Source organism: Lonchura striata, chromosome 20 (genome assembly GCF_046129695.1).
Source record: "Lonchura striata isolate bLonStr1 chromosome 20, bLonStr1.mat, whole genome shotgun sequence".
NCBI lineage: Eukaryota > Metazoa > Chordata > Aves > Passeriformes > Estrildidae > Lonchura > Lonchura striata.
The window spans coordinates 8,962,844-8,977,531 of NC_134622.1; the positions used below are offsets into that span (position 1 = coordinate 8,962,844).

The 14,688-nt window shown below is 39.5% G+C and overlaps 1 protein-coding gene across 1 annotated transcript in view; it reads left to right on the plus strand.

Moving 5' to 3' along the window:
* PPM1E (protein phosphatase, Mg2+/Mn2+ dependent 1E) overlaps positions 1-14,688 on the plus strand; it is a 60,700-nt gene that overhangs the window by 17,862 nt on the left and 28,150 nt on the right. The gene's annotated exons all lie outside the window — the stretch shown is intronic.

The window sequence follows — 14,688 nt, forward strand, 5'->3', positions numbered from 1 at the left end:
GGAAACTGCATTTTTAAGCTCTGAAAATGTTCTCATGACTTAGGTAAATCTTTGTCAGTCTGTCAAGTTTAAACATTAGCTCCTTGATCCCAAAATTTCCTTCTGCCAAATTCCAATTAGCATTTTTTTGAGGGGAAAGGTTGAATTTTGGCTTTGCCCAGTGAAGGCGTGCAAGAGCAAACAGCATATCCAGTATATTTACTTTTTAAACAACATAAACTCTTAGCTCTTCCTCCAAGAGCAGATGTTCTATTCCTTTCATGGGTTTTTATTACCTTCTGTGTACTTTTTCTTGTTTGTCTGTGCTGGGAAGTTGTAAGGAGAGAATCTGGACTGAGATCCCAATCAGAGAAAATATTCACGCAGGGTTTATAAAGCAGGATAACAACATCCCTGTTTCCAGTAACTAACACCACTCTACTGGCTTTATTTTCCTTTAGTGAAGAGTAAACTGCCTTTTTAATAGACCTATTCATTATAACTTAGAAGAATGCTTCTCCCAAGAGGCAATAGTCTGTTCAGAGCCCAGTATTTTGTGTGTGAATTTAGGATGGAGGTTTCTTCCCCTCATGCATCCCTTTACATTAACCTACAGTGTGATTTTCCTGCCACTTTGTCACCCTCACCCAACAGCGTGACATTGTTGCCACTAAGTTTATTCTATCCTGAGTAAACATTATATTAAGACATGTCACTTCGGAGTAGGTGTGTATAGCACTGTTTAACTTTTAAATGCTTAACAGATCAAAATAATGAAAATAAATCGCTCCTGAGTTAAGTATAGGAGGAGGCCCATGAATTTTAAACAACTGGCCTCAATTATCCTTCCTCCTGTGGTGCTTCCATTCAGATAAGCCTGCAGCAAGGCACTTGGCCTAAAGATGTTCATATGCTGTGGTCTCTCCATGGAAACAGTTTTAAACCAGAGAAAACAATTCCATTTTTAAAAAGGCTGAATCTCCTTTCCAGTTGGCTCCTAAAATAACTTTGAGCTCAGCCTCACACGTGCTAACTGCGAGTTAACTCGGCAAGGACTGAGGGATGTTGTTAGAACCATTTTAAGGAGAAAGTTGGGGACACTGCTGTGACAGCCACTTCAGCTGCCAGTGTGGCCTTAGAGAATGATCTGTTCCTTCACCACTGCAATTTAATGTGGTGGCCCTTTTGGAAAGCTGAGGATTATGAGCCTTCCTAAACTCATCCTGTGGAATCCTGGCACCAGTTAACCATTTGTATTCTTTTTTAGAAGCAGAAATTACAGTTCAGGTTCTTTCTTCGAGCTCTTTCAGCAGCTGAAGGTGAATGACCTTGTCTGTGCTTCCCTGTTCTCTGCAGACAAACCCAAATTTTCTCAAACACATAGGAAAGGGATAGAATCACTGTTTTGGTTTAGTCATAATTAGCCTGAATATTAAGACCAACAGAGAGTTTCAGTATCTATTAAAATTAAATATGTATTATAATCTCCCTTGGAACTGAATACTGATTTATTTTGCATCATTTTCCCCTCCATAGCTCTTGCACAATAAATTTGCCTTAAGAGAAGGTTGTATTTGAGAAAATAACCCAAATTATTCTGACCGTATGTCAGGGATACCCAGCATGCCTGTATTTTACAGACATGGCAACTTGATCCAAAAGACATAAAAAAGCCATTCTTCTTTTGGTGATTTTGGGGAGACAGTGCTGTTGTGAACAACCTGGCTATTTTAGCAATACACTGGTGGCACACAAAGCCCCCACTATTCACAGGGTTGGGAACTGGGACAAAAAGATAAGTCAAGACTTTCCTGACTGGATTCCAAATCCTTTGTGAACTGTCTGAAATGCCCAGATTATGTTGATTCCTTATCACCAGGAGAAACAGCAAATGCTGTACAATTGCTTCATTCACGTTGCCAGGACGTGACATCCTTTGGGTAAATTATGTCTCCTTTTGGAATGCAAATTATTTTTATCCTGATTTTCAAGGTTCTATCTTATTTTAGTCCATTTGTTTCCTCTTTGTTGATGGCCTGTGCTGTGCCAGCTTCCTGCAGGCTGATGTTCCCTTGTGCAGCCATCAGCCTGTTCACCTTTCAGACCCTCTGTGCCCATTATATCCTCTCTGATCTTAGATGATTCTGTTTTCCTCTCATCCTTCAGCTTTCTTCAAGATTAATGTTTCCATCAGCCTTCTACTGCTGACTCATTCCTGATCTCCTCACTGACCTGCTCCCACAAACTGGAATATGTCAACCTATGAAAATCATTTACTTGAGAGAGAAAATGACCAGGAAAATATATGGATAATTAGATAATCTTACCATTTCTCTCGCTGTTCTGTGCCTGCCAGGTGCCCTCTCCCTAAAGCTTAAAGCTGCACCCAATTTTTACCTGTATTAATGCACAAATCCAGCCATGGGCCTGCAGAACTGAGGCTTCATTTGCTTTTTTTTTTTTGGAGATTATTATTCTTTGCTCAGAATCTGTACAGCTCCTTCCCTTCCTGACAATTTTTCAAGTGTTTCTCATCCAAGAGTTTTTAAACTCATCATTCATCCCCATGACTATCCCTATTCACATGGATTAAATTTTGCCTCAAGTTATTTCTTAGCATGGGGAAAAATGGGATTCTGGAATTGATTGGTTTACCAAAGAAAACCTGTATTAAAGCTGAGCAGAAGCCTGTTTTCTTAACTTCCTATCCTGGCTGCTCTAATTTCTTCCTATGCCAAGCTAAGACACAGCAAATAAAATTCCAAAGGGTTTCCTGGGCTTGGTTACACCAATTTTAGCATCATTTTTTGTCCTGGGGGAATATTGTCTCTCTAGTTACTCTGAGATACTTGGAATCTCTCAGGAAAATCAAATCATGTTGCTTCCTGTTTTTCTTCCTTGACTTCTTTTGTGTTTCTATAACCTGAGGGGGGGTATACATCTGGAAATGATTGTCAGCCTGAAGGACCTGTTGGAGCTGAAATCAGAGCTGGTGAAGAGTGAACATTTCATGCTTTGGTTCTGTTGTCCAGGTGTCCTGGGGACCAAACTGGGGTGCAGTGATGCCAACCTGCCTTCAGAGGTTGGGTGGTAAAGGGACAACAGGAGGAGGAAAAGAATTCATCTTCATGGAGGTTTTCTCAGTGGGCAGCAAGTGAAAACTTCTTCTGAGGAGCAGGGCAGTAATGGGAGATGGAAAGCAGTGTGTTTCAGTTTTAGATAGTTACTGGAGCTGCTGCTGCAGCCATCTGGAAAGAGATTTCCAGTCTGCAAACTGGGGAATTGAGTGGGAATTGAGGCCCCAAAATGTCCTGCAGTGTATCCACTCCCAAATACCCTGGCCTGGGAGCAGAGGAGGAGGGAAGAGGAAACCTGTGCAGCTGGAGCTGCCCTTTGAATTGATACTTCACTTCCCAGACCAGTGCTTTTCACATGCCCCAAAATTTAAAACAAATTGGAAATATTTCAGGACTGTGAGTATACACAGCCTAATCTGTTTAATTGCTGTCTGACAATATGAAATCAGTTCTGAATGTATACCATTCAGTAAAATAATAATTACCATAGCAACACACACTACATCTGAAACACAGCTCTTCCCTACAAAAACCCAAAAACAGAAAGCCTGAACTCTTCACACAGCTCTGAGAGCAATTAGTGAGGTTTCTTCTCCCCTTTCAAATCACTGTACTTGAAAGAGGCTGACAGATGTGGAAAGGTAAATAACAATCAAATGTTGTTTCTCCACTCCATCCTTAATTAGGGATAAATCAGTACATTGTATCTTTTATGGCAGAAATTGGAATTAATTCTGTACCCCAAAGGAGACACGGGATGGCAGCAGGGATTCCATCCTGGGGCTTCTCAACTCCTGCTCCCCCTTGTCCCAAAGGAAAATACATTTTCTGGGACCATTTCCCCAGGTTCTTTGTTGCAATTGTGCTCCTGGCTCAGAATTGGCAGTGAAGGTGCCCACCAGGATGTTCAATGGGAATGTTCACTGCACATGAGAATTTGAAACTGTATTTCTGGAGATGCAGTGACTCAAATATAGTGTTTTATTGGGGCACTTTCCTGCTCTTAAATATATAAGGCCTTGGCTTTGTGTTGCTGAAGAGTCTCTGAGTATCCTCATAAAATGAGGTAAAATACTTCAGTTTGAAAAATCACATTAATTTTCCTTTACCTGTTTTGTTTCTCCCATAAGAAAGTCCTACACTAGATCCTGCTAAGAACCATAGCTCTATTTTTGAGTTTTACTAAAATACTGTTAAGGAGTTTGACAGGAATTTGGAGGCAAAAGTATTTGCAAGAGCATGGAATTAACAAACCAAAGTTAATCCCATTAATTAAGTGCAGTTCAGTCTTTTTCTAAAATTACAATAATAATGTCTCTGTGAATATTGCTTGATTTTTATTTATATTTATTTATGTACAAATCTATGTGCATGAAGAGTTCAGTGATTTTCCTTAACTGGTACATCACTGTCAGCAGAGTTCAGATCCCAGAGTTCATTGTTCCCAGTCACAAAATGACTTAAAAATTTGGTGTAAGAAAGAATAAACCCCCAGTCTGAGGTGTGTGGTTTGTTCCCTTCTGTGATTTAAAATGACAGAAGTGAGGATGAAGAGACTTTGCCCTGCAGGGAGTAAAAATCTCCTGAGCTGGGTGAGTGATGGATGGCAGCAGTAAAAATGGTTTTCTTTCCAGAATGAATTTAGAAGTCACTGGGTCCATAATGTGAACTCTGTGGTCTGCTGCCCTTGGGGGATTTTTTTTTTTTAATTTTTTTTTTTTTTGGTGTTTTGTTTTGGTGAGGAAGAGAAATAGTTTTCAAAGATTAGCTTATTTACAGAAGTGTTCATTGGATGTGTGCAGTTGATTTCCTGCCCACGATAACATCAGCAGCAGTCACTGTTCAGTAGGGGCAGGCAGGATGTTTGGTGCCAAAACCACTGAGGACTCACTCACAATCTACCCCTTGAATATTTAGAATATAATACTGACAATCTACCCCTTGAATATTTAGAATATAATATTGACAATCTACCCCTTGAATATTTAGAATTGATGACAAACTCTCTCTTGACTTGCTGTTGATTTACACAAGCAGGTGATCATTACTGTAAGTTTAAAAAATATATTTTTTTTTATTCTCAAGCAGTGGAAAGGAGTTTCCAGAGTGGGTGGTCTTCCCTAAAAGATCCACCCTGATCTGAAGTGACAAGTTGCAGGATACCTGAGCAGTGCAGATTATCCAGGTGCATAAGAGCATTATGCCATTAGCAGGACTGATTTGTGCCATTTCATTAAGAATTACCTAATGACAGAATGAGAATTTTAAAGCCAAAGCTTGGTTATATCAGTGGACTTAATTACCATTATTTTTGGATGCAACTTAGACTGTGTCAGGAAATATATTTAAATTAACATTTCATGTGCAAAGCACTGTAGACTAACAGATAATGGACACTTTTGCATTTTATTCTGCATATTCAATGTAGCTTTATATAAAACAACCAATTTTTCCTAAGTCATTTATGTTCAGAGAACAGAATTATTTCTTTGGCTAGCTGCTCAAAATGTATGAAATACAAATACAAATGTGGGAGAGGAGCAGAGAACTATTTTTCTCCAGATAAATACAGAATCCTGTCCTTTTCCACCACTCTACTGATTACTTAAAACAGAATGTCTGAAGTTTTCTGCATTTTCAGCAAACTGCTTCTTTGTGGGTGTGAAAACAACACTTTGATAACTCCATCTGCTTTTTTATCCCTTGTCCTGTTTATTATTTTGTTACAGTGGATTTCCAATTTTTATCTGTGTTTCTCTGGGGAAGAATTTGTAGTTTTCAGTTGCTTGGATGCACAGCATCAACAAAATCCTTTGGAAGGACTTTTTCCGGGAAGCAAGGACATGTTTATATTTGCAGCTGAAATTGCTTCTTTATTCACTTTTCTTTTTCCTAGCCTGTGCTTTCTGTGTTTCCATAACAACACAAAAACTCTTTCTATAGTGCCTTGGTATTTTTTCAACAAAATTCTTGTTTTGTTTCCCCTCTTTTCTCACTTTTTTTTTTTTTTTGGTTGGATTCATCTCAAAACGAGCATAAATTGGAACCAACAGTGGGAAGAACTTCTTTTAGTAAGGAATTCATAGGTCAGGATTGCTTCCTGTGATCAAATATGTTTTTTTCCAGGGAACATGCCTGCAATCTTCAAATTTTCCATCATTTTCCCCCTATTATTCCATAGAAATATATCACAGCAAGCCAACCTCCAGTCAGGAGCTCTGGGAAGAGTTTCCAGCACCTCTGGGAGCTCTGTCAGGAGGGGATGGCTCAGGACAGACCCAGGAGGTTTAGGAACACTCTGGGATCATTAAGTGGATCCTTCCCAGGCCTTGGAATCAGTGCTGGCCTTCATTGGATGCACCTTTTGGCAATGCATTCTGATTAAAAAGGCTTAATTTTATTATTTTTAACCACTCTTGTCAGTTGGAAAGCATTAATTGAATTTTGCCTGTGTGTTTATATCTCCAGAGAGATTATTTGTGACGTGAAGGATGGAACACTGAGAAATTTCATGGCTTTCCACTGATTTCTTTTCTCCCCCAAGCTATCCTCTATTGTTATTTCTGCTTTAAATTTCTTTAAACCCTAGATTTCTTAAATAGCATTAAATTTATGGAGCAACCTTTGATTTCAGCTTGAGGATCACACAGTAATTGGGAACAAAGCAATGTCATCTTGAAGCCACTAGGTTAGAATCTTTTTCTTTGGTTTGATATTAAATAATTCATCTGGGAAAATGGTAGTAAAGAGATTTAGTAATGTTTTGGTGTGACTTTGATCCTGTTGTTTAAAGGTAACTGTCAGAATTTCAGGACACGGGGGATTAATGTCACTCATGTGTTTTGAATGCTGATGGTCTGGAAATGAGGTAAATTCAAGTATTTTCTAAAGTGTTGAAGCCTAATTCAAGGTCAGTCACTGTTGGAGAAATCCTCTCCGCAATTCAAACCCTCACAGGAAAGAATTCCTTCTCCATGTCCATTCTAAACCTCTCTCTTCCTTTCCTAACATATATTTTTTTTCCTAATGCTTGTGCATAAGGTTTGGACTTTTAAAACCTTCATAAAATGACCAAAATATGAAACCAAAGGTATTTATAGTGCCTGAAAGAATTTTGTATTTGTGGGTACAAATTGAATACCTGAGCAGATGGCAGCACCTGCAGGGTTGCAGATGTTTGTATCCCTTGGTGCAAAACCCAAGTCCTGTTGTGTTTCTAAAGATTGATTGCTGAGATTTATTCCAAAACCCATCGTAACAGCCACAGTAAATATAAATAGTAGACAGAAAAGGCCACATTTTTGGAAGGTTATCCAAGAAGACATGTGTGGAGGTAGCTTCAAAGAAAGACCAGTGCATTTTCTCTGTTTTGCTCTCATTTGGTGTGTTAAAGCTGCAAACCACACTGTTAAAGTGTGAGTGTATTGAAGTAATTTGCTTTACAAGATGTGTTAAAAGCTTTTGCTGCATATAGATTTTCTTCCACGTGGTGTTGACATGTTTCTTTCAGTTCCTCAAAATTCAGTGGGGCTGTTATCAAAGACTTCTCCATCAGGCATTGGCTCTGATCATCATTCCTTAGTCCATTTTATTTTCCACTCTCACTAGGTTCATTAAGTATCTCCAGATGAGGATTTAAAAGATGGGTTGGAGGTCACATCATCCTCACCAATTTGTAATTATGTCCCTATTATTTCTAAAATCAAGACTGATCTTATTAAGTAAAGAGATTTCCCTCCCACTCCCTTGGGCATGCTAACCTGATTAACACAAGGTCATTCTTTAAGTTGCTTGAACTACTTGTTTTTTTGCCATATCCTAACAAATAAGTTGCTTTCCACTCCGTGCCCATCCTGTCACATCCCTGCACTTTGCTGGGTCTGTTGGCCTCATATCTTGAAGATAACAGAGTCATCAACTAATGAGTGGAATTTCAGAGGAGCCTTCCCATGGATCATGAATCCTGGGACAGAATTTCTCTGCTTTCTCCTGGCTGCATTCCAAGGCTGTTTTATTCTCTTTATTATTTTCTTTATTCCCTTGCTAACAACAGCAAAACATCCAGGTGCTCCTCAGCCTGGCAGAGTTCAGATATTGAATTTCAATTGTTTCATATCCCTGCTCTTAATATTTTTTTTTTTTTTTGGTGTTGGGGGGAGGTTGGTTTGTTCTTTTAGAGAATTGTTGAAAAACTACTGCCTTGGGCCTTTCAGTCTCCACTTTCTGTGCTGCTCCCTGCATTGTGGCTAAACCTGCATGGAAATCACTCCTAAGCTCAGCACTGTGTCCAATTCTCCAGCACACAATTTAAACACAGACTCCAGTAGGCCTGAACAAAAGGTCACACTTCAAAGCCTGGAATTCCTGTCCAAGGGAAGAACAGCAGCACCAAGCATGTTCTTTCATATTTACTGGGTAATTGAATACTTCTCCTCTCTTCAGGAAGCTCTCCAATAAATTCAGCTTAGAAAGTGTCAACAAAACTATTGTCTGCCACTGGGCTGTAAATCTCCTTGACATCCCAGTCATACTCAGGACTTTTGCAGTAGAAACTCATACATCTAAATGTGGTGAGCAATCAGCTAGAAGCAAATTATTAAGAAACAATTTCAGACTGGTTTTGCCTTTTGTGTTGCAAACTGTTGCCTTTAAACTGTGGGCGTCTGTCTGAACACGAAGTGTCCTGGGGTGAAGCACTGGCAATTTACCTGTCTCTGCATGAAATTGGTAATTATTGATCAGCACATGCAATAGGAGCAGTTCTGGGCTGGTTTAGAAGTTGTGTAGGTGTTGAATGCATTTACAGTAATTATGTATTTACAGCTAAAATCAGAAAGAAAAAAGATAGAGAAACCTGCTCACAAAATGTCATGCCTTCCTCTCTTTTGTTTGAAAAATAAAGCAAATATTCTCCAAATCCCCATGCCTCAGGCATAGGTGCAGTTCCTGCCTCTGTATAATGCATATATTGTGTATTTGCAATATCCCTGCAGAGTCCCAGTGCTATTTCTGTTTGTGATTTCAGTTCATCACTAACAGGTCTTTTTGGAAACAGCAGGAGGGAATTTTTCAGGAATCCACGTAGCCTTTTGTGAGTCCTTGTACTCTGAAAGGCTCTGCACCACTGGAGGCTGCTGAGCCTGGGGGTGCAGGGATGCAGCTTCCAGCAGGTTCTCCCCACACATGGGAGCAGAGCTTTATAATCAGCATTAGGATATCACTCATTCTTCCCTAATCCTCAAACAATTCACTCCAGGGATTCATGCTAATGATCCTATATTCTAAATTATGTGCAATAATAAGAATAATAAATACATCCTGCACAACATAAAGTGGAGTTTTAAACTAGAATGGCCTTTTCTCAATGCCAATTTGGGTGTTCCCTGCTTGTCTGAGCTCCAGATTTTTCTTCCAGTCTTACAGCTATCAATAATTTGGGGGCAAGATTACACAAAGCCTAATCCTGCAAGGCGCTGAGAGAGCTCAGTTATTTATGGGGAAATCTCTATGTTGATCATTTATTTGATTTGTTGTTTTTGTCGTATGAGAAAGTTTTCTAGAGAAGGATGAGAAAGGCTGGCTGTTAGATTTTCAGTGGATTTGGGCACCTCAGAATGCTGGATGTTCCCAGGTGCCTGGCACACCTCGTTCTACAGGAAATTGCAAGCCAGACTCTTGCTCCTCTGTATTGGTAAATTTTAGACAACTTTAAAGTACAAAGGTGGCATCTCCTGTGATCAAAGATCTCATTTATAAAGACTTGTTGTGCCCTTGTTGTTCCAGTGTTAAATCTGGGAGGAAGAGCTGTCTGTGCATGGAGGAACTGTGAGACTTTTCACTACTTTTAATGAAATTGTTTCTCAATTTACACTTTTGCCATGCAATACATGTTTTATATCAGATTATTCAGCTACTGAACCTGCTGGGCTCTGGTATTTGTCATTATGTTAAAAGCTTGTTCAAAGGCAGAAAACAAAACACTTTTTCTTCTAAGTGAAATTCAGACAGACAAATCCAGCTGTTGCCTGTAAAAATAGCTACAGATGTCCTCAACAGGAAAAAGGTTTTCATGCGTTGTTATAGCAACAGAAATTCAGGAGAACTTTAAGATTAGATATCGGCTATTTTTTCAAAATTCCCATTAAAAATACCCATTGCAAATAATTTGCTTTTTAAAGAACCACTCAGATTTAATAGGAAGAAATTATGCAGTATAAAATGAATTCCACCTTGCAGGTTATATCCACCACTTTTGGATGATATGAAACATGATCTGGTTTTAATCAGTGGTCCAGTGTCAGCTTGAAATTCTTCGTGTTACCTGTGTGGCATTTTTTAGATCTCTCAGTATGGGACCTCTCTTAATTCTACTCTCACTAATTGTTAACACACACACACACAAAACTATATAATAGTGTTTTTCACAGAAATAGTTGTGTTGTGGCTGAAAGTCTGGAAGTACAATGAAGAATTTATGCAGATATTTGGTTTTTCAAGTCTGGTATTCTCACTTGAAAGCATAAATATTTCTCCTCTGATTAATGGACTTTTTTTTTAGTAAGTGTCAAATCAGCTCATTCTTTGCTTTGCAGCTGCTTTTGCTTTGAGTCCAATTTATATTCTGGGTGTTCCTTTCCCTAAGTTTAGGGATTGACATATGTGGCAGCAAGACTAATATTTAATCAGAAATCTTATCATTCTGAGTGCTGCTTATTTGTAGCAAAATTTGCTTGTGATTCAGACCTCTGTGTTTGGAAGTTGCTCTTGTTACCTGTCCTAATTTCATCATAATAATCTAAAAAATATTTGAATAGAAATCTCCCTCCCAAACAGTGGAACTAACCTGGGTGGCAAATCATTATTCTTTTCATGCCTTTAATGCTTCACTTCTCTTGCCCTTCTTTCCTCTCCTTTTGACTGACAATTTCAATATTGAAATTGTAATTTCTTTAGGTCAGGGAGCATTTTCTGCAGTGCTCAGAAGCCACCACGGTGAAATTCCATTGGAATGCAAGAAAGGACAGCCCAGATCCCAAAACTTCCAGCACATATCTGCGTATTCCTGGATTTCTGGGGGGAACTGGGGCTTGCCATCACCACCACCCCTTGCTCCTGCTTTGCCTTTGCTGCTCCTTTACCTCACCCAGAATTTGGAAAGTGCTGTTGCACTCTGCGCTCCTCGTTAGTGTGGAGGTGACAGGGATGGTGTCCTCGGAGGTGCCGAGTGACAGAGGTGACATCACTGGGATTCTTGGCACTGCCACCTGCCAAACTCATGGACGGAGCTGCAGAAGGGCTGCAAGGTGCAGAAGTACAGAGGGTGAGGAGGCAGCACAAGAGCCAAATATTGCTCTGATCTGCTCATGCACAGCCCAGTTTCTCTGTGGTGACCCTATTTACAGAGCTACCTCAGGAGTTTGTAAGAATGGTGACAAAAAAAAGAGGCAAATTCTTACAGAGAAGTCCAATTAAATATCCAAGTGCTGTGCCATTTGAAATGTCTTTGCTCTTGTGTTCAAACAAAGAGTGATCAACTATCTAATAGCTGTTAAATGAATGTAAGCAGTATGAGACCTAACTGGAGACTATTAAACACATTTTAGTGTCACACTGCAGCAGCAAGTTTGTTTCTTTTCACTGCTTGTTTCTTTTTTTCATTTGCATTTGTTTCCACACAAAACTTTATCTTGGAAATTTTTTATGACTAATAAAAGTAATGTTAGTCCTTAGGTCATCACCTGAGAGAGTTTAGGTCAGCCTTATACACTGCAGGAACATTAAATTGAATCATCTGAGCAAAAATAGATCATCAGAGAGCAGCAGATGAATCCATTACCAGGAAATCTGCTGCTTTCTCCAGTCTGGACAGGAGAGGAACAATCTGAGGGGATGTCACCAAGCTGGGAGAGGAAAGAGATGAGGCCATGGCAGAGAAAGGAACAGCAGAACTGATATAAGAACTGGATAAAACCCTGTTTTAATAAACTTATGTATTTAGAGGAAGATAATGCATCTGTTCTCCTGACAAAACCAAACACCCACGAACCTCTGTCTGCCATAAACAACCATTTATGGCAAATAAAATCCACGTGGTCCTGGTTTTCTGACAGTTCTGTGGTGCTGTAGCTGTGGGATGTTCAATTTTATGTAGAAAAGGAAGCTGAAAATGAAAAATGAGAATCCAGGGATACAGTAATGCTACGTTGTCTTTGTGGCTTGTGAAAGCTGCTGCTCTTGTGGCTGGATCCCTCCATGAACCAACAAAATACAACTTTCTTTCAAGAACAGAAATTGCTTCTAGCTCTTCCATTTGAGATATCTGTGTGTTTGTGGTTATCTATGATCAGGGTCATAAAGTGATCCTGGGTGAATTAGGAAAGTGTTCCAAGGCCTCCAGGTCCAGACAGGGGCTGCCTTTGCAATCAGGCTCCTTTCAGGTAATAGCTTTTTATCTCTGCAGTTTGATTCCCTTTCTGTGTCATGTGGACATAAAGATGAAGGTAAAAACCTTTGGGAAATCAGTAAAAACTTGAATTTACTTCTTGCACTTGCATTGCATCTTTGTGTCATTACTTTTTAAAGCTTTTAGCCTAAAATAATGGAATTAATTATTTTTTATACTTACAGCAAGTGGTTAAAAATAACATCCAGTTTTCAAATTAGTATTGACCATTCACTTAAATAAATAAATGAATTCTAGGCCTGTTGAACTATTAGAAAAAAAAAGAGTTAATGAAAATGGGGAGCATAAAGGAAGGGGATATATAAAACACAGTTACTTGACTACTTAGCCTTATAAATAGCACAGAAATCATGTTACATGGAGTTGCATACGAAAGAGAGCAAAAATATGCAAATGCTTGCCTTTAAAAGACCCAGGCATGAAAATAGATTTGCTTTTCTTCTGTTCCCTCCTATCCAGAATGCTTTTTCTCCAGAATGTTTACTCTCTCCTGCGTTGCACATCAAGGCTTTCATGAACAGCATGGATTTTTCTATTTAGAAGTGGTTCACATGAGGATAGTCCATCAGAGACATCCTCTCTGGCATGTAATTAAAACAGTGTCCTACCTGAGCAAGGATCCAATCCTAGCTGAGGGATGGGCCTGACTCTATGGAATCACTCTGCACCTTGGGAAGGGTTTTGCCAGACCCAGTGCAGTGTAAATTCTCTGTTGCTTTTCTCATCTCCTGCCTTTACTAGGAATTAACAGCCCAGTTTACAAATACTGCAATGGGAAATAGTCACGTTAAAAAAAAAAAAATCTGTAAATAAGCATGAAAATCTAGTTCCAATTAAATATCAAATGCAGTTTCACTTAATGCTGTCATTTTCATTCAGTGGGACCTTGCCCAGCTTAGTAAACAAATCTAAACAAGTGGATGTGGGAGCTTTCAGAGTGAAACTCTCCTGGATTGCCTGCCAGGCTTTCCATTATTCATAATCAAGATATTTTTTTAATAAGTTGACCTGTTTAATGATAAAAATGCCTTTGAGTATAATTAAATTGAATTCTGTGCCTAAAGTGACCTTCTGATTCATGGGCATTTGCAGCAGAAAGAACAAAAATAAAATGAAATCTTTATTGAAAGGTGCAGTAATTAAGTCTCTCAGTTCTGATTCTCAGCAGCTGGGATAAAACAGGAGATTAGCAAAGGCTGCTGTCAGTAATGCACCCAAAGATCTGCCAATGAGGGAGATGCTACCCTAAAAAAATGATTTAATTTTTTTTTAACAGGGCAGAGAAGTCTCAGAATTGAAATCATTACAGAATCATTCCTTACAAAGAGAGGCAGAAGAGCTGGTTCTTCAGTCCTGCAGCATCTTCCAGCCATAAATGAGCAGCCCTGACTGAGAACCCCAAAATGTTACATCCAATGTAGATTCCTCGTGGATTTTGCTTTGGCTGAGGGTTGGCTTCTCTTTCCTTGGAAGTTCAGTGGAAATGTGAGACTCTGAGCTCAGGAAAAGATGCCTTTTCCCAGGCAGTCAATACATTATTGGGTGCCTGTTTTGAATTATTAAGCAGCTAATCCGATTCCAAAGGCATGTCTTTCTGTTGCCTTGGATTAAGGGCCTGATTACAATTCCTAATTAGTCACCTCAATTCCCATTGATTTCCCAGAGAGTTAGGCCACACCACTCTCTGTGATCCAGCTCCACATTCCAGAGGCAGAAGACATGGGAATGTAGGGCAGCAGCTGGAGGGGGCACACACAGCACACTGCACAATGTGACTGCAGGTTACCTTATCAGGTTAATTAATTAAGGACTATGCTCTGGAGATCCCGTGTCTCTTGAATTACCCTCCTTCCTTTAAGGAAAAGAGCTAAGGGAAATTTCACATGTTTTTAATAGAATAGAAAAACCATAGAAAATAGGGCTGAAAAGCAGCTCAGGAGGTCATTGAGTCCATGTTTCTTCTCAAGGTAGAACTCACTAAATCTAAACCCCATCCTGGGAGCTCCTTTTCTGACCTCACCTCAAATCCTGGCAGTGGAGATCCCACAGCCTCTTTCTGCAAGGCTATTCCAGTTCTTGGTGATGGGAGCTACAGGTGGAAAGTTTTCCTACTGCCCAGTCTGAATCCCTCCGGGGAATTTTTCAGCCAGTTTATCCCTCCCTCATCTG